Source organism: Drosophila albomicans, chromosome 2R (genome assembly GCF_009650485.2).
Source record: "Drosophila albomicans strain 15112-1751.03 chromosome 2R, ASM965048v2, whole genome shotgun sequence".
NCBI classification, from domain to species: domain Eukaryota; kingdom Metazoa; phylum Arthropoda; class Insecta; order Diptera; family Drosophilidae; genus Drosophila; species Drosophila albomicans.
In genome coordinates, this window is record NC_047631.2 from 22833193 (window position 1) to 22857135 (window position 23943).

At 39.1% G+C, this 23943-nt stretch overlaps 1 protein-coding gene and 1 long non-coding RNA gene across 3 annotated transcripts in view; one reads left to right on the plus strand and one right to left on the minus strand.

The window, feature by feature from the left end:
* LOC117573859 (uncharacterized) overlaps positions 1-9021 on the minus strand; it is an 81522-nt gene extending 72501 nt beyond the window's left edge. For both annotated transcript variants that reach the window (XM_052006752.1, XM_034257332.2), the window contains exon 1: positions 8513-9021. The gene's annotated coding sequence lies outside the window, so the exon portion shown is untranslated. The remainder of the gene's footprint in view (positions 1-8512) is intronic.
* The window catches only part of LOC117573860 (uncharacterized), a 105094-nt gene extending 90451 nt beyond the window's left edge, over positions 1-14643 (plus strand). The window contains exon 3 of the long non-coding RNA XR_007955287.1: positions 14578-14643. This is a non-coding gene — a long non-coding RNA (uncharacterized LOC117573860). The remainder of the gene's footprint in view (positions 1-14577) is intronic.
* Positions 14644-23943: the final 9300 nt, after the last annotated feature.

Below are 23943 nucleotides of genomic sequence, written 5' to 3' on the forward strand. Positions count from 1 at the left end.
GCACTTATGTAGTACTCTTACAGCTACAAGTTGAGACCATGGCCATGCATATATAATACTTATATATCAGCATGTTTATGTCTCCTAAATGTGTAGCATAAATATTCATTTTTATGGCAAAGACAAGGGCAACTCGATATGTGTGTGTGTGACTGTGTACGGTATTTGTATGTGTGTGTGAGTGTTATGCAGTCAAAATGGCGGCAGCTTGCCGTGCTCATTGCGGCGGAAACGGAAGTGCTTAAGAAGTAAGCAGAAATCATAAACGAAAATCACGTAATGCTTTTCGTGTGCGAGCGAGCTAAGCGAACGGGCGGGTTGCCAGCAACTAAGAGAAAGAGGGAGAGTGGGAAAGAGTGAGCAGAGTGAGTAACTTGCCTCAAGTGGCAGGTGTTGCAGCAATGATTTTCAATTTTACGCGTGAAAGTCATGCGCTAATTTTGTTGTTGCCATTTGCCTATTCATTGTCATTTGCCACACTTTACTCCAGCTCCATGCCACTTACACTTCTTCCACCTCCACTTCCAGCACGCCAAACCAATTGACATTAATGACACGCCAATTTGCCCTAATTGAGATGCTAGCTAACGCCAGCTTTGTTGTCCCTGATATCGTACATTTTTTAATTAGCCGGGTTTGAATCGTGTTTCCTTTCACAATGCTCTCTCGCGTTTTCTTTTCTTTTTTATTTTTTTGGTTGTTCGTATCTTTTTGCTTTTAAGTTAATTAGCTCGCATCTGAGCAAGCTGTTGATTTCTAATTTGATCTTACGCCTTCCCCTTCTGCCCCCTTTTTGGATAATATTTTGCATTCAGCGCATGTCTGTGCATGAACATCAAGCTGAAACCAGGTGCAATATTGACCTTCTGCTTTAGCTTTTGACAAAGTCGTCAGATTCATGGGGTTTACTTTTAACGAGCATATCACAGTTCTCCATTGCCACAGACCAGTCAGACAGCCTCCCTACTCTAAGCTAGAAATTCACTCTATTCATGCAAATCCTTTCAATACGTATGCAAAGACTTTTGCCTTTGGCCCCAGCAAAAAATGCGTTGAAAATATAAAAGTCACGTAACTGGCTGTCGTTTCCGGTTGTGCCGCACACGCGCCACACCACATACTGCTTTTCCACTACCACTACCACTACACATATACTATATGTGTGTGGCATACACGCACAAACGGTCTCGCACACAGTTACTTAGTTGGGGCTTAAGAATTTGTTTGTATTTGACCGCTTTGATTACGCTTCGATTTTTGCCATGCAAAAGAAAGCAAAGAAAAGTGTGTGAAACTTTTTCCTGTTTGCCAAATTGTTGCCCCAAGTTTTGGCTTTAGTTTGTGCTCTCTCTTCTCATTTTCGATTTCATTCTTCTTCATTTTCGTATTATACAGGAGTACACTAGTCAATGGTATTAGTAAGAAAATTACTTTATTTATATGCAATATATGCAATATTGCCTCAGCAACCATTTACTGACATGTATATATAGAATATATGTATATATATTTTTATACATATAAGCTACGTATTTATAGTAAGCATGTAAATGCGTGTAATTTATGATCAAGCTGAGCTTTTAGCTTTCAGGGATGCACACATAAAAAAGGTTTGTCGTGCGCATAGTTTTTATGCAAAATGTTTTGCGGTCGTGTCCTTTGCTTGCATAAGTGTATGAGTGTATGTGTGTGTGAGGGTTAATTAATTTAAATTGCCACACATAAAACAGAAAAGTTATAGTCTAGACAACATATTAACTGTTAATTATGTCACAAGTGAAATGTCAGCTCAAAAAATAGTTGCAACTTTTGCATATGCAAAAATGTTGTAGAAAATTTTCTGTCCTGAAAGTTTAATGACAGTCTAAGGTCTGCGGCAGCAGCAGCAGCGAAATGGCAAGACAAATACTGCGAAAGGGAGAGGGAGATGGAGATGGAGAAAAAAGAGAGACAACTTTTGCCATTGGCAAACCGGCAACAGTCAACAGTCAACTTCTACTTCATTTTGATGGCGCGCTAAATTGCGCAAAAAGTATAAAAAGGGAATATCAAAAGGCAGCAAGAGCAGCGGCAGCAGCAGGCAAAAATGATGTGCTTACCAACAGCACACCGAGACACACACACACACACACTCAGATAGCTAGAGGGATACGTTGATGCGTGTGCTGGCATCATTTTCATACGAGGCGCAAACTTTTTCTATGCTCGTCACATAAGCGAAGCCTAAGCAGACATACAGAGAGTAGAGCAAAGGGGCGTGGCGAGGGTCGCTGACATGCAACGCGCTTTCAATTTCAGCATGTGTGAGTGGTATCAATGTACAAGTCTATGCGTGTGACTGTTTCACTGTGCGAATGTGTGTTCGTGTGTGTGTTGTGTTGTGAGTGTCTAGGAAATCTTAAAGCGCAGACAGGAAATATTTTGTTTTGCCTGCTGCTGTCATTTTTCTTTACTTTCTTTGCACACGTCACCATCACCATCATCATTATCATCATCTGGCAATGGTGATCATCATTTGTGGCTTCTGCTGTTTGGTTTGTGCAAATCCTTTGCTTTTTATTTTGCACAAGCACACACACGCACACACACAAACACTCACTCGTATGCTCACATAATTGTGTGCGTCCTTGCACGACTTTGCTGCTGCATACTTTTAGGCTCGACTCGGTTTTAGTTTTTTACGTGTGTTTGCTTTTAATAGCCATCTGTTTGCCTTGCTGTCAGCGTTTTATGCGTGACAAACAAACACATACTCACATACACACACACACACACACACTCGAGACGCAAAAGTTTGCGTGACTGTTGGAGAAATTATGCCAAAAAAATGTAACAAAACAAAAGGGGAGAAAAAAAATCTAAAAACTATGAAATATATTCACATTCGCCTTGAAAATGAGTAGCTACTAGCTACCGCTAGCTGCTGAATGGTTGGGCAAATGTGAATCAAGTAATACTGATTAAAGAGTTAAGCGACTGTCACGCCACTTCCCAGCGCAGCTTGGACTGAATGTTTGTTTGTTTTTGGCTTTCTACACACGAGCTTATCACATATAGTACTACAGATGAAGTTGTAGTTGTATTCGTAGGCACTTTATTAACTCCTGTGGCATATTTGTTGTTGTGTTACGCCTTTTGATTTTGATTTTCATGTTTGTTTGCCCAAAATGTCAAATATGTCAAATTAATTTTCATAGTACGTGAACTCTAGTACACAAAACTGTACATATATATTCTATTTGGTTTGCTTTCTAGATAATTGAATGACATTTTTATTTGCTCATTTCATATATGACAACTCTCGGCTGTCAGCCTATTTATTTGCCTTTGTGGCTAACAAATTCATTTTGATAAAATTTATGAATATTTAAAACTATGTCAGAAAATTCCTAGACCCACAATCGTTTAACATTTATCTATGCAACGTGTGGCCTCATGTAAAATAAAGTTTCTTTCCAACAACATGTATTTTTACTTAGTTATTTATTGAAAGCAATTAGTAAACAATTCGAAATTGATTTTAAATATAGAAAGTATGGGAAAAATGAGAAATTAATTGTGGCACGTGTAGCGGAAGTTTTTGTTTTTCAAATTTTCTAAACGGGTTTCAATGACCCCTATGTGAAACTTGGGTGTATAATTTTTTTTTTAATAGTCCTAATGACACTAAATAATTAATAAGTCAATGGGCATATTGTATATTAATATTGGCTAATCTATATGGCATGCGAGAACTGTGATAACCACATCATTTTCCACATTAGTAACAATCGCCAAGGACGCCAAATGTGGTTTCGAGTCACGAATTAATAAATAATTTAGTGGAGCGCAATCATGAAATTTGTAAGAAATGTATGCTAATCATGTACGCCCACAAAACACACTAACTGAACGATATGTGAGTCGCAGTTCTGACTAATCAAACACACACACGCCTCGTCAACTGGAAAAGCATACAAGTCATTAGATTAAGTAGCGATTTTAGCCATTAATCAATAAACCCAAGGGTTGAGATTGCAACCCAAAAGCATACAAACACAAACACGGAACAAGCAAACGTACTCAAAGCTGCTCTATTCATTAATTGTTATTATTAGTTTCGAGTATATGACAACTGTCAGTCAGTTCAAATAAATATCATTTACCATAGTCCATCAATTGGGCAAACAGTATATTATATTGGAATCATGAAACCATCCAAATTACAGTGGGGACTGACATTGCAGCTAAATATTGGGCAAATACCAAACGGCAAAAAGAAAATTCTTAAATGCAATAAGGAACGGAGAATGGAAAAATGTAGCAACGATAACAGGCAAACAGTGAGTGAATGACTTAACTCAGTATTGCCTGACTGACTGAGTGGCACTGGAGCAAAAGAGGAAAACGAAAAGGAAATACGTAAGCAGGTGGCTCGAATAAACAGGAAAAAATCCACGAAATAAAGAGAGAAAATACAAATGAAGATGCAGCTGTGAATACGGATACGGATGCAGTTGCTCGCTTATTTCGTATATACTTAAGAGTAAAGTACATATTTTACTTAAACATAAGCAATGGCTATTATTTTAAGTTGGCCACGCGCTGGCTGATTTAATTTCAGGCTATTATGCGCCCACAATGCCAACGGTAAATGCACACAGAGAAGCATAGAAAAAGCGATACTGAAAAAAACAGCAACAGCAGCAGCAGCAAAAGCAAACGGAGCAACAAACCACAAAATGGAGAGCCAACAACGGATATAGAGTAAAGCGTGCCGCACTTTTGGAGGTTACAACTAGCTGTAGCAGTAGACTGAACTAGATGGATACCCTATCTAGGAATAAAATATCTATATTCCTATATACTTAAAGTGAGATTTATTTCAAACACTTAAGAAATTTCGTTTCAACTGAATCTGAATTTTAAAACTTTTAATTGGGTTTATACTTTAAAAAGCTTATATCCCATTTATGGTTAAAATAAGAATATACCTCATATGCCATATATCCTTTAAAGTCCAGGTGCATGCTATATTTTATATGTATGTATATCACAAGGAGTGAGAAAAGTGTGAGTGTATAAATGTGGCTGACCAGTGAAGTTGGTTAGCAAACTTGGAATGAAAGCTGGTTAAGAGTTTGCTGCTGGCTGAGTTTTGTTTTCTGCTGTTGCATTTCTTGGTTTTTTCTTTTTTTTTTCTTTCTTCTTAGTTGTTTTGTTTTTGTTGTTGGTAGTGGTGGTGGGCGCAGATTTGGGTCGAGCATCTGAATGAGTTCACATTTTACAGCTGCTGCTTTGGGTTAACTTCTCCTGTCGGCATTTTGCGCTCTTTTGTGTTTATTATTTTCATTCTCGAGCATTGCAGCTGTGTGTTTTCTTGTCCGGGTCAACATTCAGAATAGAGTAGCCAGCCAGTCCCCCATTTAGAAGCAAGCAAACCGAGTTAATTCTACATTTTCGATTCTTGATTGCAATTGCAATTGGTAAGGCATGGCACGGAATGCAAGGCAAAATATAAATTCCAAATACACTCGTCTACCCAACATCCAATTACATGCATCGTTTACGATTTTGAAACAATTTTTAGCAATTAAATTGCCTAACTAACTTAAGCCTCAATGCTTATTCAAAGTAAAAACTGCACAAAAGAAAAATTTCAACTGAAATAATTAAGTCGAACGCTGCAGCAAATAGAAAGACAGCAATTAGAAAATAATAAACTAGTATTTCTTATTCGATTTACGAACTAAAACTTAAACTTTTGGATACGATTTTTTTATTAATAAAAATGTTTATTGATAATAAATTCCGATTTCATTGTCTGCCAATTTAATGGATGAGCCACAATAGAATGCCTCATTTTCAGCCTTCTCCCGCCGCTTTAAAGCAAAGACGATAAAAGAGTCAACAGAAACTTTTATTTAGTCGAAATACAAACTGTGTGCACACGAAAATAAATATGTATTTAATGCATAATAAAAAGAACATCGAAACTGTCTAGACTGAAAGCTAATGCTTGAATGAAAAGTGCCGCCCAAAGCGCACAACTTTTTCATTACGAGCAACTAAGTACTCGTACAATCAAAGCGCAGATTTCATTTCACATTGCATTGAGAGTCGGGGGGTACAAGCCGCTTTGATTACCAATCCGCAACCCCAACAAGCTAAGCTCTGCCACCTGCCGCATGCCACATGCTGCCTGCTACATGTTACCTATGTTATGTATGTAAGCGCAATCAGAAAACCGAGTATGTATGTGTGCTTAGGCATTTGAAACCTGATTAACCAAGCACTTCAAGTGCCGACTGTTTGCTGCTGGGGTTGTGCAAAACTTGCGAGTGAGTAAGCCAATTGCCACACCCCCTTGTGTGTGGCATGGCACATTTCGCTGCAGCACCATTGGCGGCAGCTGTGTGAAATTTATTGTTTCAAGTTAATGCCACTTGATGGATTATTTGCTTATATCTGCCACTTTGATTTCTGTTCTTCGGTTTTGCTGCTGCTTCTGCTAGTTGCCGGATTCTTTTGCTTTTATTTACCAGCTCATATTGTGTGTATGTGTTTGCCCTTTTTTGTAGAACCCTGGGTGTAATATGATAGCCAAGGCAAGGCAAAGTCGAGGCAATTGGCTTTTAAAGCATTTCAATTGCAGCACTCAGCAGTGAGTACTTAGTACTCTCTACTCAGTTGTTACTTATGACCCATTCGGTTAGGCAGCCAAGTGGCTAAGTAGCCTGCTGAATGGCTCTAAGAAGTAATTCATCTGTTAACTTTCTTTTTGCATGGCGATCAAGTCAACTTTGGGGTCAACTTGTGGACTATGTGATAGCTCGCTCATTCCACTCATCAAGTATTCAAATTAATTGCAAAACTTTTCATTTTCGGACAGCCCACGTGTTGTCATTCTAAGATATATAAAAGAATATGTATGTATATGTATGCAAACATAAATCTCTTTCGTGTCTACACATCCTATTTGGCATGTCTTTTACTTCTTCTTTGCCTGCTCGACCTCGAGCGCTTGTCAACAGAAGGCAGCAGCAGCAGTGAAAGTTTTCGTGTGCCACGACAATATTTACATGCTGCATTAAACTTGCTCTAAAGTTATGGCCCGGTTCGGTCCACTTGTGTTCAAAGTTTAAGCACCCAAATGTCCTTCCATGCTTTTACCATTAAAGTTGCGCATACGCCAGGTTGGTCTCTCTCCATCTGTCCCGTCTGTCTGTTCCTTTTGGCCAGTTATGTGATTTATGTGCAGGTTTGTGAGCGAGGATCTTAAGCTTGGCGGTATTTTAATAATTTAAACGGCAAAATCTGAGACAAGCTGCGTTTTCTGGCCCTGATGCTGCTGCTGAGGCTGTGATGCTGTGACGCTCTGGCGCACTGCCAAGCCACGTTGCGCTGACTGAGCCGAAAAATGCAAAAATATCCTCAGCAATGTTGACAATGGCGCCAACACAAAGCGCATTTGGCAAGCGCCTGCAGCAATGCAAACACTCACACCGCAGCAAGCAAGTGTGAGTGTGTGTGTGTGTGTGTATAAGGATGTAAAAATGTGTTCAGCAAAAGTGAAATAGCAACAATATACACTCGTGTGCATATATAAATATATACTATATTCCATGTAGCCGAAAGAAACTTGAATGTGCTACTACTACGACGAATATAGAAGAAATAAAAAGTAGGTTATGCACAGACAGCATTTTAATATGATTTTCATGGCTTACTTTTGGCCAGACCAAAGCGACAGGCGACAAGCGACAGACAGACGGACAGACAGACAGACAGACAGATAGACAAAGAGACTCGCACTTGCACTCGCACTTCAAAAACTGAGCCAAATACGGTCGCTCCACTCGACTCAGCTCAACTTAACTCGACTCACTGACTGACTGACACAGAAATGCACAAGTTGCGTATACGCTACGTGTGCACAAACAAAAACGAATAAAGGCAAAATGGATGAAATAACAAGGCTTTATGTACACATAAATGATACTGTCATAATTTCGAAATCAAATTAAAGTCGTCTTCAACCTACCCATTGTAAGTGGATTATTTTCAATGATTTTGTATGCGCTCAGCAAAATCACAACAAGTTTGCATCGGTTGGGCAAACAAAATTGCAGATATTTTACTGCAAATTAGATTGGAAAATCAATTAACTGAAATTTGCAAAATATCAACAAACGTAATCCTCAATTAAATTGCCAAAATGAAGTGCGTACAAAAGCTCGATCAAGTCATGAACACTTGATAAAAAATAAGTAGACAATCTCTCTCTCGTAGAACTAATCTCATTCAATGACGTTGATGTGATAGTCACAACACAAACAAATAAACACTCTTTGGCGCAATGCTAATCTCTTTTGGTATAAGTATGGCATTTTGGATGCTACAAGCTGATTTCCAGAGAACATGTCGATATTGTGTGTTGTCAGTATATTTGCAGAATATTTAAGTAGCTAAACATATACATACATATGTATATGAACGAATATGTATATTGAATGAGTATGTATGCACTTACACAGGACGTCGCGTTGTATCCTTTCAATAGCATATACTCCGGTTTTTGTTTCTATTTTCTTTTTTGTTGTTGCTCTTTCTTTTTTATATTTTGGCTTTTTTGTTTTTTTTGGGTGCTTTTTACGGCCTTTGTAATAAAACCAGCCCGAGGGACTCTTGTAGTACTCCCTGTTGTTGCTGTTGTTGTCGGTGTTGCTGCCACTGTTGTTGTTGTTGCTGCCGTTGTTGTTGTTTTATATTTGCTGCTGATGCTGTTGAGGGCGTGTAAGCATTGAGCAAGTTTTATGCAACAAACGAGACGCACGCATCATCAATTGAGCAGGCGGTTTGCCGGCGGAAAGGCCAGGAAGAAGTGGCGCAACAAGGATCAATGGCAAACAATTGAGCAAAAAATATGGCAAAGTATTTGTGCGGATGCCAAGCATCAATTTTTTGGCCTTACTCTGCGTTGCCTTGCGTTTGCCTTTTGCGCACTGACGCCTTGGGCCTTATTTAAAGTAGCGAGGCGCGATGCGAACTTTATTTATGACTCAATAATGTGTATTTTGATTTATGCATTGTGGGCGCGTATGCCGCAAAGTATGCCACGCACACACACATGCACACACGTACTACACACGCACACAGACACTAAGTTATTGTTGCCGCTGCTGTTGTTGCTGTTGTTGGTGTTATTGCTATTGCTGCCTGAAGCAAGCGACGCAATTTGCATAACAACACAAGTGTGTAAAAGGTGGAGCCAAAAAAGAATGTTTTGCTTTTTTGCACGTGCACTAACTATGTACTACGTTCCGTATACACACACTCACACTCTCACACACATGCACGCACACACACACACGGACACAGCATTCAACAATTAATCACTGTGGTTATTAATGATTTTTGCAGCACTGATTTAGCACACTCGATTAACAGATTCTTTTGCTTCTTACAGCTTTATTTTTGTGGCTTTTGCTTGCGTTTTACCGATTTGCGATTAGCTGCAAAAAAGATACGCGGCGATATGCGAAACTCGAACGTAAACGTGAACGTGAACGTGCATGCTGCGACGAATGTTTCTGATTTTGAGCGGTAAACGGCAAACGGGAAATAACGGTACCCGACAACGACGGAGCAGCCAGCGCACACGACAACTACACAAATCCACGACCTTTTCAGTACTAAAGCGACTTTCATTCATTGCCATTCGTGCAATTCGAACGGACGTCGCGCGGCTGCGGCTTTGGTTTTCTGGCTTTGGCTCTGGCTCTGGCTGACGGCTCTTGGCTCTGTCTCTGGCTCTGGCTCTGCCATCGCCATCGCCCTCGACTCGACATTCTGCTTTGGGCTTTGGGCCAACTTCGGGTCGCGCAAGTTCGAAAGCACGATGGCGATTTGACACATTCGTGTTCTCGTATTTTCGTGCTCGTGTCGTGGGAGAGTTTCGAATATGCGTGAGTGAGTGTGACAGCACTTATGCGAAGTGAAGAGCAGCCGGAACAGAGCAGAGGGGGTGAGAAGCGAAGAAGTTTATAAGTGTGCCATGCTTTACGCTGCAACCAAAACGAAGCTTTCACACATACACTGCTCGCTACGCAGCCAAAGTAACCAGTATTCTACGGTTTTGATTTGCTCGTTTGTGGAATGTAGAGGTTTTGTTTGTGGAACGTAAGCTGCAGCAGCGTTGTATGTGTTTGAGTGGGAATCGAAAGCGTACAAAGCAATGTGATCAATCAGGAGTATGCAATGATTAATCACCCATTGAATTTGCATAGAAGATATGCGGAAATTCAGTAGAGAAGCCGATAAATTTAGAACATGAATGGCGAGCATCAAATTAAAATAAATCTCTCTCTGATGCTGATATGAAAGGTTAGGAAGGTAGCAGCCAATCCTCCCAACAGTGTCCTACCTCAATTCGAAAAGTCAGCTCTTTAGAACAAAATCCACCACGCATTCTTGTGGAACTCATTACACATCACTCTCTCTCTCTCTCTCTCTCAGCAAGCAAAACTCTCTGAGTACGCTCTTTGCTCTCCGGCTTACAACGTAAGTGCGAGAATACAAATTGCTCGGCAGCTGCAACTTGTCTGTTCACAGCAGCAAGCCAAGTCGGAAATTATGTTGTATGCTGCACCAAAAAATTATACTTATCAAAGCAAGCCCTTAACATTGCGTGACTACAAGAACGCGACCTTACTCAAGAACAAAGCCAATAAGATTGCACTAAATAAAAGCCCACAAAAAAAATACAAATTATGATATATAACTAAAACTTTGCTGTATTGCTGCCTGTTATGTGAACGTCGAGCTAAACTTTAATTCACAATGTACTGCAATTTTTATTGTTCAGCATCCCTATGAATTAACTCACTCAACTAGATAGGTGCTCATCTAATATTTCTTTATGATATCCATCTTGCTAGTTCTAGAATTAACAACGCTCTGCTGATTTAGCTTCTAAGCCGTTCATTCATTAATAAGATTTTCTTAATGCTCTTCGAAATGGTATGCGAAAAAGAACGGCATAATGAGCAAAACTACCGTACTATGCATATACATACATATACTTACGACGCGACGGCCCCGTTACGACAATGGGCGCGTGTAAGCTTTACAACATAACACGAGCCAAAGAAACGAATCGCACACGAGTTCGTTAACAGTCGCAACTGCAGCTACTCACGCTCGATATCTCATCTCTCTCTCCCTCTCTTTCTCTCTCTCTCATTGTTATCGCTCTCTCTCGCATCCTTTCGGTTGACTTCTCATTTCGAACTCGCACATGCGCAGGCAATTTCTTGTGGATTCCAACAGTTTGTGGCTTGTAAAATTTTTTTTTTCAAAGCAAATCAAATGTTTCGTAACGGTTTCACTCTTATACCACTCAAAGCAAAGCTCAAGTATAAGTGAGTGTTGTCTGGCTTTATTATTGCCCCCTTTAACCCACTCAAATCTAATTTAAAAGTTCTATGTCACTGTTAAAAACTGTAGATTAAGCGTAAATCACTGGGGAAATGTAAATATCTGCACAAATGTATATGTATCATCAAACTATTTATGCTTAACTTTGTGCTAAAATTCTGCTAAGGGGAACATTAAGTAAAACTACCAAAATTCCATGGCTGACTCACACATGGACGACGTGAATGTGAATGTGTCCATGGATCCAAGCCACGTCGTGTGGCGAGTGATGTGACTATGGCTTCAGCTGCTGGGAAATCTCAACGCTCAACCGCTAAGCATGGCATTTCATCAGCAGCCCCAGCAGAAAGCTTAGAATGAGCAGCGAAAGCAGCAGCAGGAGCAGAGCAGCAACGACGGCAACGGCAGCAACGCCACCAAAAACCAATCCCCTCAACCACCTCATGAAACACCAGCAATGCAGAGGCACACAGCTATTGCACTGGTTTTGCGTCTAGTTCAGTTTTGGTGTGGGTGAAGGAAGTGCACTAAGTGCAGTGACCAAAATGCTGGCAAAAGTCCTGAGTCCCGAGTCCTGACTCCTGATACTCCTGTACCGCCGGAAGTGGCGCCGCTGTTGCACATGACTTTATAGCTATTACGTTCGCCGATTTGTTGCTGTTGCTGTTGTTGTTGTTGTTGTTGCTGTGCCGACGACAGTTTGGCCGTAAAGCAAAAGTTGCATTAAATTTAAATCATGAGGTGGCGGTTTTTGTGGAAAGCAACTCGCGCAGTCTCGCAGACTCTAGCAAATTGACAGACATGCTGGAAGGCTGATTCACTGACTGACGAACTGACAGAGTGACAGAGTGACTCACTGTTTAAATGAAGAGTTGAGAAAGTTCAGATAGCTAAGCAGCATTAAGCATTTTGTCATTAAAAGTTGGCGCATTTCCAAATGGAGTTGCAACGCATGTGGCAGGCACTTTACTACCCTGCAATTCGAAAACTCTCATTTGCTTTTTACATGCAAACCATGAATTGTTCTATGGGTATTCGCACCCAAACTAACAATTATATAATTACACGCACTTTTGCCATGCATTATCAGAATTGAGGCACATCACTCTTTATCATATGTGGGCTGATGTGTGTGTGTGTGTGTATGTGGCATAGGCAACTAATTAATCAGCTTGCGTAATCAATGCTTAATGACGCAACAACGCACCGGCATTTAAATGGTCTATAATTAAATCAAACACTCAATTAAACGTTGAATAATCAGAACAATGGCTTAAACTAGGTCGAAATAGATTGCTTCATTGATGATGTGTTAACTCATAAATCAATTTATACCTTGTACTGATATATCGCTGATAAATCGACGAATTCTGCAATTATTTCATGCGTTATCTCAATCGTATTTGCTTTCTATTTTGTCTTAAGGGTTAACCTTTTTATTTAGAGCCCATTCACTTGGTTCGCTTTCATTAATTAATAAAACTCGAAATGGCAACCACAGCACATCAAACTGGCCAAGATTCTGAAATGACCACTGCTCCAAACCACTTCTCAAACCCGACTCTTTCATTCTACCTTGCCGAAACTTCAGCTTCCTCAAAGGACTCGAAGCTGGGTTGCGTTAAAAAGTTATAATTTAATTATTAAACATCTATTGAAAGTTATTTATGTATGGCTAAGTAAAAAAACCAACTTAAGCACACACACTCGAACACCCCCACACACACACAGACACACACACACTGTAACTAGTAAAGGGGTTGTTGGGATGGACTAAGAGGAGTCTCCTTGGTCAGCATTGAGGAACAGCGGAAGTATTTTTACCCATTATCCTCTTAGATCAAATATGTGAGCACCAATGTTTTTTTATAAACATGAAATAATTTTCCCATATATTAACTTATATTAAAATATACATAGCTATAAAATTAAATAATAATATATTTGAAATTGAATTGAAAGCAAATAATTTGGAATTAAATTAATAGCAATATAGTTGAATTAAATAAAGAAACTTAATATATTTTAACTTCTATAAAAAATATAACAACAAATTCTTGATAAAATAAATAAAATAATTTAATTGATCAGCCTCAAAAATGTATTGACTTCAATGATTGATTCGTCTACTATATAACATCATTTTGAGAGCAAAGTTGGACTGTTCTTCTCGAGCAGTGCAGTCAAGCTGTAAATTTATTTAGCCACACATCGAGAGACTGACATGCTCGAAGGTCCAAGTGCTCTGAAGCACAAAGGAATGGTGCGGCCATAGAAGGACAACTCTCGCCCCTGTGGCGGCCAACTCTGGCAACTTTGCTTAAAAACAGCAACCAGCAACTAGCAAACTCCTTCTGCCTTTCGCCTTGTGCCTTGTTGGCACATGGTTGGCGAATGTGGGCGAGAAGCGGTCGAGAAACAAGCGATCCATGCATGCGACGAGGTGTAGCAAGTCCTTCTAGAAGAAACAAAAAAAAAAAAGACGGAAAGTTTTTTTGGGCACGTGTGTGTGTGTGTGTTTATTCTGTTGCTGCTGCTGCAGCTATTTGGTGTTGTTGTTAGCAGTTAGTCAGGCAGACGCATTCACTGTCGACTGTCGAGTGTCGAGTGTCGGGTGGGTTTGGCTGACTGGCTTGCTTAAATATTAAAAGTCCAAGCAGCAACAACAGTTGGTGCAAAACAAAAAAAAAAAAAACGAAAGCATAGAAAAGAAATGAAGGAAAAACTTGGCAAGGCCTGGTCGCCGCTTGTCGCACGTCGTCACTTAAGCAAAACGCAAAGTTTCAGCTTGATGCAGCTCACAGCTCGAAGTACGCTGCTGTTCGCTGTCAGTCAGCTATGGCATCGTGCCACTACGCCTGCGGTCTTTGTTTAAAGTAACAACAAAAATACAGGGAAAAAACTGCAGCTACAATAAAAACAACGGCTGCAACGAGGTTGCAAGGACATGCGTTAAGCTAAGCAAAAGTTTTGTCACACCCCCACACACACACCCACACACACACATTTACGCTCAGATGCGACGCGCATTTAACATAAACAAACTACGCTGCTAGTTACTATACTATACTTTTTTCATTTTATTTATTTGTTATTTTTGTTGTTTGTTTGTCACGACTTGCCATTTGTTTTTCATGCAACATTTTTGGCTTTTTTTAGCATTCTCAAAACGTGTTTGGAAAATTTAAAAAATGCATCGTTTCACAAAACTTTTGAGCCAAATTGAACACATTCTAGTTTATATCCAATGTCAAATGTTTAAATTTTAGGACATTTTTTAAGCTTTGGACCAATTCGTTGCCAATTGAACTCAGCTTGCTGTTTGAGTAAGTATATGCCATGTGTTCTTCTTATAATCATCTGAAAATATTATTTAGCTATTTTACATATTTGTCATTATATAATATACGCATTAGATCAGTAGTTTGTTCTTATTTACCAAAATATATATAAAACATCATGCACATCATGTTCATGTATGCTATTCACATTTAATTTATTATTAATTTATTACGCTAAGATACTATACATTTTGTAGTATTGTTTTTTTGTAAGTATTAAGTATACGCCGAGTATTAGTTGCAAATCTTTTCTATTGGGTCCATCTATGCATATTTCCAATATTATGTGCCAGTATATATAAAATAAGTATACGCCATGTATTCTTTTGACAGTCATCCAAAATCTTTTACATTTTATTTACGTATTTCTAATCTTAATGTATTAAAGCGCTACAAGACAGAATGATTTCTCAGTTATTGCCCTCTTCGAAAGCTTCGTAGGCTGATCTTAAATAAATTTCTCTGAAATTGCCAGCGGGCTGCACATTTAAATTGTATGCAAACGTGTGGGAGTGTTCTTAGAAGACAATAGTCACATTTCGTAACAAAACACGAGAGCTACGTCTATGCACGTACATATCTCAATATGTGTATTCATTAAATTTGTATAAAAAAATACAAATCGCATAAATTTTGTGCAACGAGTCGGCGAGTCTCGCGTTGCTACCATTATCCCAGGGAAATGTATGGGCCGAAGACGAGCTATCTATGTGTGTGCTATATTTTTCTTTACTTCCACCTTGTAGCAATACCCTCCACATATGAACAGCAACTTGTGTGTGTGTGAGTATGTGTGTGTGTCTATGAGTGTGTTTGTACGCAACCCAAAGTAAGCAAAACGGTAGCCTGAAAAAACAAGTAACAGTTTTGTTGAACCAACAATGAAAACAACAAGCAACAGCCAAAAACAAAAACCAAAAAGCAAAAAGCAAAAAAAAAGAATCGAAATAACAACAACAACAATAACAAATCGGCACTTTACTTTTGTTTGTTGATTTTTCTACTCGTTTTCTTTTTCTCGAATAACAGCAACGAATTTACAATTTCGATGCGTGGTTGGCGCGGGAGTCATGTGAATAAGAGATACGAAGATACACAGATATTCGTACATTGGACCAGCACATGTAACTTAGCACTAAGAAGCATTGGACACGCTGGCTACACCTACAAATGTTTTAGCACCGAAACTTTTAGCTTTTGCTTGGGCCCCTCTCAGAAACAAGCTGCTGCTGGAGTTTTATGGTCGCCGTCACGACGACAAAAGAAGAGCTGCGAAAGAGCTGCAGCGCCCCAAAAAGTTATCGATGCTGCACTTTAGAGTGTCCGCTTATAGTCAGACACTGCATCCTCCCCCGCATCATCATGAAAAGATACCGCGAAACTTTGCAACTTATTTGTACTTGCAAAAAGATTACGAAATAGCGTTAAAAGCTAATGGTATACCTTCGGGAGAAGAAAGGAAAAGGGGTTTGTGTGCTGAAAATTACAGCATTACCAGCGCGGTTTGCATTCTGAAACATCATAAATATAATATAGATTGTGTGCTGTAGTTACACAATTTTAATGATGTTATTTAGTAACTGAAATTGATACTCTTTTGGTGTTTTTTGACCTCGCCATATTTTCTTTGAACTTCTGCCTACGGTGCCACTCAATTAATAGCAATTAGTGTGATAAGTATGTAAGTGTTAAATCGGATCCTGTCTTGAAGCTATTATCGAATTGTCGCAGACAATCGGCTGCCTATTTATTCATTAGGTATAATTATCGTGCTGCTCGAGTGCAGTCCGCCAACAAAGGCAATCAAATGTAATTAAATGCAAGATTAACTCTAATTATAATTAATTAAATGCTACGTCACTTTTGGCCATTGAGTCAACTGAAATGTGCAACTCAAGCGTCGAGTAAACATCAAAAGTGCAATTAACTATTAACAGTTTATGCTTAAAATAAAACGTAAAGCCCACGCACACAAAAATACACACAGTCTCTCACATACATATGTTTGAGTGCATGAGTGTGTGTGTGTGTGTAAATGTGAGCTGATTAAGGCTTGGTTAAGACCAGAGCAATGTTGCAGCGTGCTGCATGCAACATTTGTCACACGGGCCATCGTACATCAACACCAATTCCATTTGCATAATCAATGCATATTTGGCGGCAGCCATAAATTAACAAATAGAATTTAATTGCATACTTTTGGGCGACACTCAGCATCGAAAGCACACACACACACACGCTCACGGAGAAATTAATAATTCATTAATGCGCATTAATTGTCGCGTTGCAGCAACAAAATCAAAAACCCACAACGAATCGCAGCGAATAAATACATATGCTTATTGGCTCTCTAGCTCTGACAGCCCTTCAACCAGCCAACCAACCAACCAACTAACGCCCTTCCATGCCGACCACTTCCTTTTTGCCTCTTTAATCGCGTACCAACCGCTGGCAAATTAATTGCAGCCTTTGTTCGAGTGACTAAAAAAAAATACGGAAATAAAAAAAGCTCAACTCAGCAGAAAGATTTAAAGCAGCGAATTTATGCCAGAAACGTTAATATTTATTGCGATTTATTTGCCTCAAATGCATTGGCCTGATATTTATGTGAATGTGTGAATTTGTATATAAATTCATTATAACATATATGAACACATCTCTGATTGGGCGCGTTAAATTGCCACCTTTGTTAAATTTTTGCGGTCGCCGATTATTGTCGGCTCTCACTGTAATTGTTGCATCTTCTGGCTGCATATGACATGCAATTATGAACAATTACCACACAAACAAGTGCGCAGAAAGATTCACTTATTCACTCCAAGTACTTTACCATTTCACTTTTATAAAATTTATATCATTTTTATCATTGATAACATTTTTATAATATCATAATTTAGACTTTATTTGATTATTTTTAGAACAATCTTACTTTGCATTTCCTATTTTATTTTAACTTTACTTCTATCAACCGACATCATTACACCGTTTCTTGCTTATATTTAGTCAACATAGATAAAGTTTATTTAGTATTCAACGATGTTGTTTTTCCTAATAATACATTGGCATAGCTATTTTTAAATGATTTCCTATTCCATTTCCGGCATTTTGGCCGTCGTTGACGACGCGCACAGGTTAAGTGCTCAGGCAAAGATGCTTTTGTATAAACGACCTTTAAAGCATGTTGCCCACTTAACGGTGCACAAAACAAACATGCGACACGCATGAGAGCCCACGCTAGCCCACACACAACCACACACACGAACACACGCTCACTCGCACACGCACACAAGTACGCATATGCTAGCATACATTGACAGGAGGCATTGCAAGTGCGTTCCATGAATTCAATCAATTTTAATGCAATTTAAATTGCATTCTCTTGTGAAAACATACAATGCGTACCATCTACACACACAGCAATGTAGATAGTATGCATACACACACATTCATACATGGAGAAGACAAACCCATACACGCATTCATACATACATGCATGAGCTGAGACGTGTGCGTACATTATGCTGCAAGTGGAAGCATTGCAATGCGTTAATTGGTGGCCACGCCCGATTGTCAGAGCACACTGAACGAATGCAAGGCGTCTGCTGCCGGCTGAGCTAATAGGCAAGCAGAAAGACTGAGGGGCTGACGGGCTGAAAGGAGAGAAGCCGCTGTCTTGCGAATGTGATTGTTTATATTGTTTCAACTGCCATTCACATTTATAGATGGCCTATGCTTTTCTCTTTGGTTGGCCTGGTTGGTCATGATATACTACAGTTGGTTGCATCCTGTGTTGCACTTTGCACCGATTGCACTTGAAAATCAAGCAATTGTTGTCTGTTGTTACTAAAGGTAAACTGGTTAATTACTCTCCATGGCTAAGCAGCTTATCCCAATTGATACACATTTCAAAACACAGACTTCGAACTAACGTTTAAATTTGTGCATTTCGAGCAGCCCTTATCACGTTCTTACCAGTGCAGCAGGAGATTAATAACAGTTGATTTAGTGGCAACAAATGCGTAGTTAATGTGTGATGTACTTTAGCATATGCTGATGAAGGGAAATAAAATAATGTTGAGCAAGCATTAAATTGTTTGTACTTTATAACAACCAATATTAATTTTGAAATCTGCAAAATATATATAGGGAACGTGACACGATTTTACAATCAATAGTACAATTGTAATGGTAATTTAAAGTTGTTCTAATCGTATCACGTACACACACACACATTCCCACACTCAAACACACACATGGTCTTAGCGAATATACCAAAAATGGAAAACCACATGCATTTTGGCTTTAGTGTAAACATGAAAATTCACAGCAAATTTTTCGGGGAAAAACGATGCAAATAAAATCAACAACATCGAATGAAAGCAAACGCTGACAATTTGTTGATGGTTTTTCGGGTATGCCGAACATAGCTAAAAATTAATTTCCAATGTTATGTCAATGTTTTTGTGGCTCCTTTCAGCCTCCGCCTGTCTCTCTCTCGCTCTCTCGGTCTTTATCTCTAACTCTGTTGCTAGCTGTGCGTGTGTGTAAATTAAAATAATTTTAATTACGTTTGCGCATAAAATTCGTAAATTGCAAAATCGCAACATTCAATGTGAATACGCCCATAATTATGCAATGATTATACGAGGCGCACATCCGCCTGCTTTTTGGGTTTTAGGTTTGGGTTTCATTCGCTCGGACAATCGCTATAAACCGGCCGCGATATCGAATTATTTTCTAAGCCCCGGCATTTTAGCAAATTGTAACACTATATGCGTGTGTGTGTGTGTGTTTGCGTGTGTGTTTGTGTCAGATAACCAGTGACATGTCAAAGGCGACAAAGCATAACGAAATTAATTGTGCGCATTAAAAGGGATTGCGCAAACATTAAAATGGATTGCGTAAAAAAAAAAACATTTAATTGCCACAGACTAACCAAATGTGATAATAAGCATTTCAATTTTACACTAGTTTTAAGCTGCTTTCTGCTTTTGACCCGCAAAAACACTGTTTAAGCATGCTCTCATGCAAATGTGAACATTACCGCTTAAAGTCATCTGCAGGATAATCTAAATACATATGTAATTTACACACGACTACACGTATACTTAACATTTACATATATTGCCAATTAAATACCATAATATATAGCTGCAATCGCTCCTAATTTAAGTTAAGCTCATTATGGAGATAACTCTTAAAGACTTTTTCTCTTGCTACTCAAAGATAGCAATTAAATAATAAAGTTGAGCAACCAATTTTTGGGGAATACATCAACTAACTTCATTCATTTTACTAAACTGAAACTTTGTAGAGTAGATGAATCACATCCACTTCTTTTGCTTTTTTGTTAGAGCTGGTTATCCTTTAAACGGCTTTCAATGGTTAATAACACTTTAGTGTTGCGCTCATAGCTACTATTTATTTATTTATGCTTCATCTTTTATCTCTATAAATAAATACAAGTGCATGTATACGTATGTTAGCTTATATATATTTATATAAATTTCATATATATATATATATATATATTTCAGAGCACTTAATTTAAATATGTGCATAACTTGCAGTCAAGAAAGGCAAGGCAAGGCAGGCAGTCGACGCTTTTTGAGCACCTGCAGCATCCTTGAAAGAGCCAACACACAAAGCATTTTCTCTCCCGCTCTCTTTCTCGCTCTGGCCAGCGAGAACCGAGCCAGCCACGAAACTGCATATTTCACATATACTATACACTATAGTATACACCACACTATCCTATACTATAGTTTACTATAAAAAATATAAGCGCTGCGCTCACTTCCAGAAAAATGAAAATGCTAAACAAAGAAAATAAAAGCAAACGCCGCACGAAAAATGAGCGCAAGGCAAAAAACTAAAAGAAAAATGCCGCAGCTGAGAGTAAAATGCCCAAGTGGGGGCGCCATAAGGAACTGTGCAGCGGGGGAGGGGGGGCAAAAACAGTGCGGGGAAGTCGCATTATTTTGTATTACAGCGACTCTATAGCTGACCCCAGAGCTCAGCTTGTATTGCAATTTTTCAATTTCAAAAACAATTTTGCTCTGCCAACATACATACGTGTGGTCAAAGATAAGCTCTGTAAATATATAAAAAATGAACAAAAAAAAAATCACGAAGAAAAAGGTAAAAAAAAAAGAAGGAAACTACAAAAAGCGCGCCATAAAAACCAAAACGGCAGCAAACCAAAGTGAACCGCAGCTCAAGCAGCTACTACAGCAGATCAAAAATGGCCAAAGCCAGAAAGGCGGTCAAAAAAATAAAAATAAAAAAATACACACACACACACACATACACAAGAGCAAACACACTCACACACATGCAGTGTAACAGGATGACCAAAAATAAAAATATTCGTATTTTGTAGTGGGAGGATGATATTGTGCAAAGGCAGCTAAAGGCAGCAGCAGCTAGTGGCCAGTGTTACCCAGCAGGACATGACACACAATGAATTGTGTTGTCCAGCATTTAGTCCTTCCATACATATAGTATAGAAATAAGCGACCCGCTGTGCACCAACCAAACAGCAAACTCAACTTGAATCTGGCCAAGAGACGTGGTGGGAGACATCAGGGCTCAATTGACCTGCTGTGTGTAGCTTGCTGAAGATGACTTGGACATTTGCCCTCTTTCCGTAGCTCTCGAAATGATTTAGTTTTTAAGCCTTAGTATATTCAGTCTCAAGGGTATAAAAGGACATTTATGAGCCTATTTCAAGTTTCATGTTTCTGTCTCACAAATTGTTGCTCAATTAATAACATTTAATTTGCTTCTCTTTCGCTCTCTAGCTGTGCACTATTACAACTCCATCAATGTATTGGTTTATCAGAAAATACAATTGCTAGCAGATCAATATAACAGACGTGCAGCACGCATTCCAGTCAACCCCAAAAGCCAATGCCAGATAAATCGTTGAACGTTTTGCAGCTCACACGAACGCACACAAACACACACACGCACACACACATAAAAACCAAAGCCATGTTATAACTTCAACTGCAACAGCGATAACAATTATTGCAGCAACTGCAGCAGTTGCCAATGCCAGTGACCGCAAGCACAAATGCAGCAGCGACAGCAGCAATAACAACAAAAGCAACACTATGACAGCCATGTGCCACACATCTCCAAGTATATTAACGCTTGTGGTTGACGCAATGCGTCTTAGTTATTAAGGGCATGGGGGTTGTGGCATCACCAAACAGCCCTTTCACTGCCAACAACTCACCAACTTCCAAATATGCAATCGTGCATTTGGATAGCAGATGTTTAAGCTATTGCACATGGTGCGTATACTTAATAAAGAGTGCAGGGAGTAATATATTTTATGTAAGAAATTATAAAGTTTTATAAAGAATAGTGTAAAGGTTATACTTTTGTGAGAGATTTTTCTTTTTTATTAAAGCCATTTTTAACTCGGAAGCTTAAAACGCAGTGCATTGATAGAGTGGCAATAGTGCGTATGCTTAATGTGGCTTTGGCAAATGCCAAGTAAATTGACAAAAGCTGCATTGGCAGCACTCAGTGGCATTCGGTGGCAACAGCAATAACACAAACCGCAAATCCCCAAGCCGCTATAACATTTCTCAAACGTTACCATAGAGCCAGCCAGCGCACAGCAAAGCAAAGCAAAGCGAAGCGAAGCGATGCGATACGATGCGAGGCAAGACCAAGTCGCGTAAGCCGCTAACAGCCACAAGCCAAGCCAAGCTAAGCAAAAGCAAACAAAAGCTTAGCAGAAAGAGCTGCACAATAAAATAACAAATAACAAAAAAAAGGAACGCACTCTAATACAAAAGCAAATCAAAGTAAATGCAACTCTCAATTGCTATTATCGAGCAACGCACAAAACAAGAACTCAAACAGCTGCTACTGCTTCAACTGCATTGCTGCTGCCTTTAGTAAATTGCCTTTTCCGCTAAGAAAATGCTGCTCAATTCCAACAATCTCCCTTTCTCAACCGCGGTCTCTCTCTCTCCGTCTCTTTCTGTAGCTGTTTTTTTTTATATATTAAAAACCGCGTAATGGAGTGCAACTTATTGCCTGTGCATTTGGGTTTCTCTGTCCTTTCGGTTGCACCAGAGTTTTCATCAGACGCTTTGTGTGTGCAAATGTGCGGAAATGCAATGAAAATGTAATGAAAACGCCAATGAAATTTTGTGCGGCCCGCAATGGCATTCAATGTTCATTGATTTCTCAGTGCAACAAACCCAAAACCAACCCCAACTACTGACGTCTGACGACTGTCGATGGCTTCAGCTCAAATATCAATAGGCTGCCCCCTAGACACATCACAAAGCCGTGTACTCGTACTCGTAATAAGAGATTTCAGCCCCAAACTCTCAATCACTGACTGCCACTGCTCGTGCCACACAATTCCGCACAGACCTATTCAAGTTGCAAGACAATCCTATAGCATAGCCCAAAACATCAGAACAAACTAACAGTTTCAATTTGTATGTCAGCCACAAACTGCTCGATTTTATAGCGATTCTAATGACTTGATGTGGAAGTAAAACTGCAGCTTTAAGATGTTACCAAAAACTATTAACAGCCAAGATAACTATTGAGATGGTATATGAAATTGCCTGAGTCAATTGTTATGGCTTAATCAACTGCTACAAAGAGATGTAACAGCTTGCATATTTTATGTCAATTCAACTCTAGTTGAGAGACATTGCAACATTCCATAAATTGCATTTAAATTTACCAAAAATCTAAAAAAAATATTTCAAAATTCAATTGAAATTAAACTATTTAGAGCAAAGAAGATATGACACAAATCTTGAATATATATGCAGATATAAAGACAGCTGCCTACCCACAAAACCTAAGATGCGAAAAATGAGTTAAGCAGCTCACGGGCTTGTCTGGGAGAGAACGTAAGAAAAAGGACTTACTCGAGCTTTTTAATTTGAAAAAATTGTCAAGCATCAAAATACTTTTAGAGCATGCCAGGAGCAGGCCAAGACCAAGAACGGGACTTGTAAGGCGGCCAAGAAGTAGAATGCGTTAGCAGCAGTCTAACAGTCGTTCTACCTTTGCCTGCTTGTCATAATCCATGTGCTGTGCGTGCAAATAAATCAAATAAATTATGGAAAGAAAATGTAGAGTAATGTGCAAAAGGAATGACATTCGTCGCTTGCTTGTTGCTGGTTGCTGCTGTTAC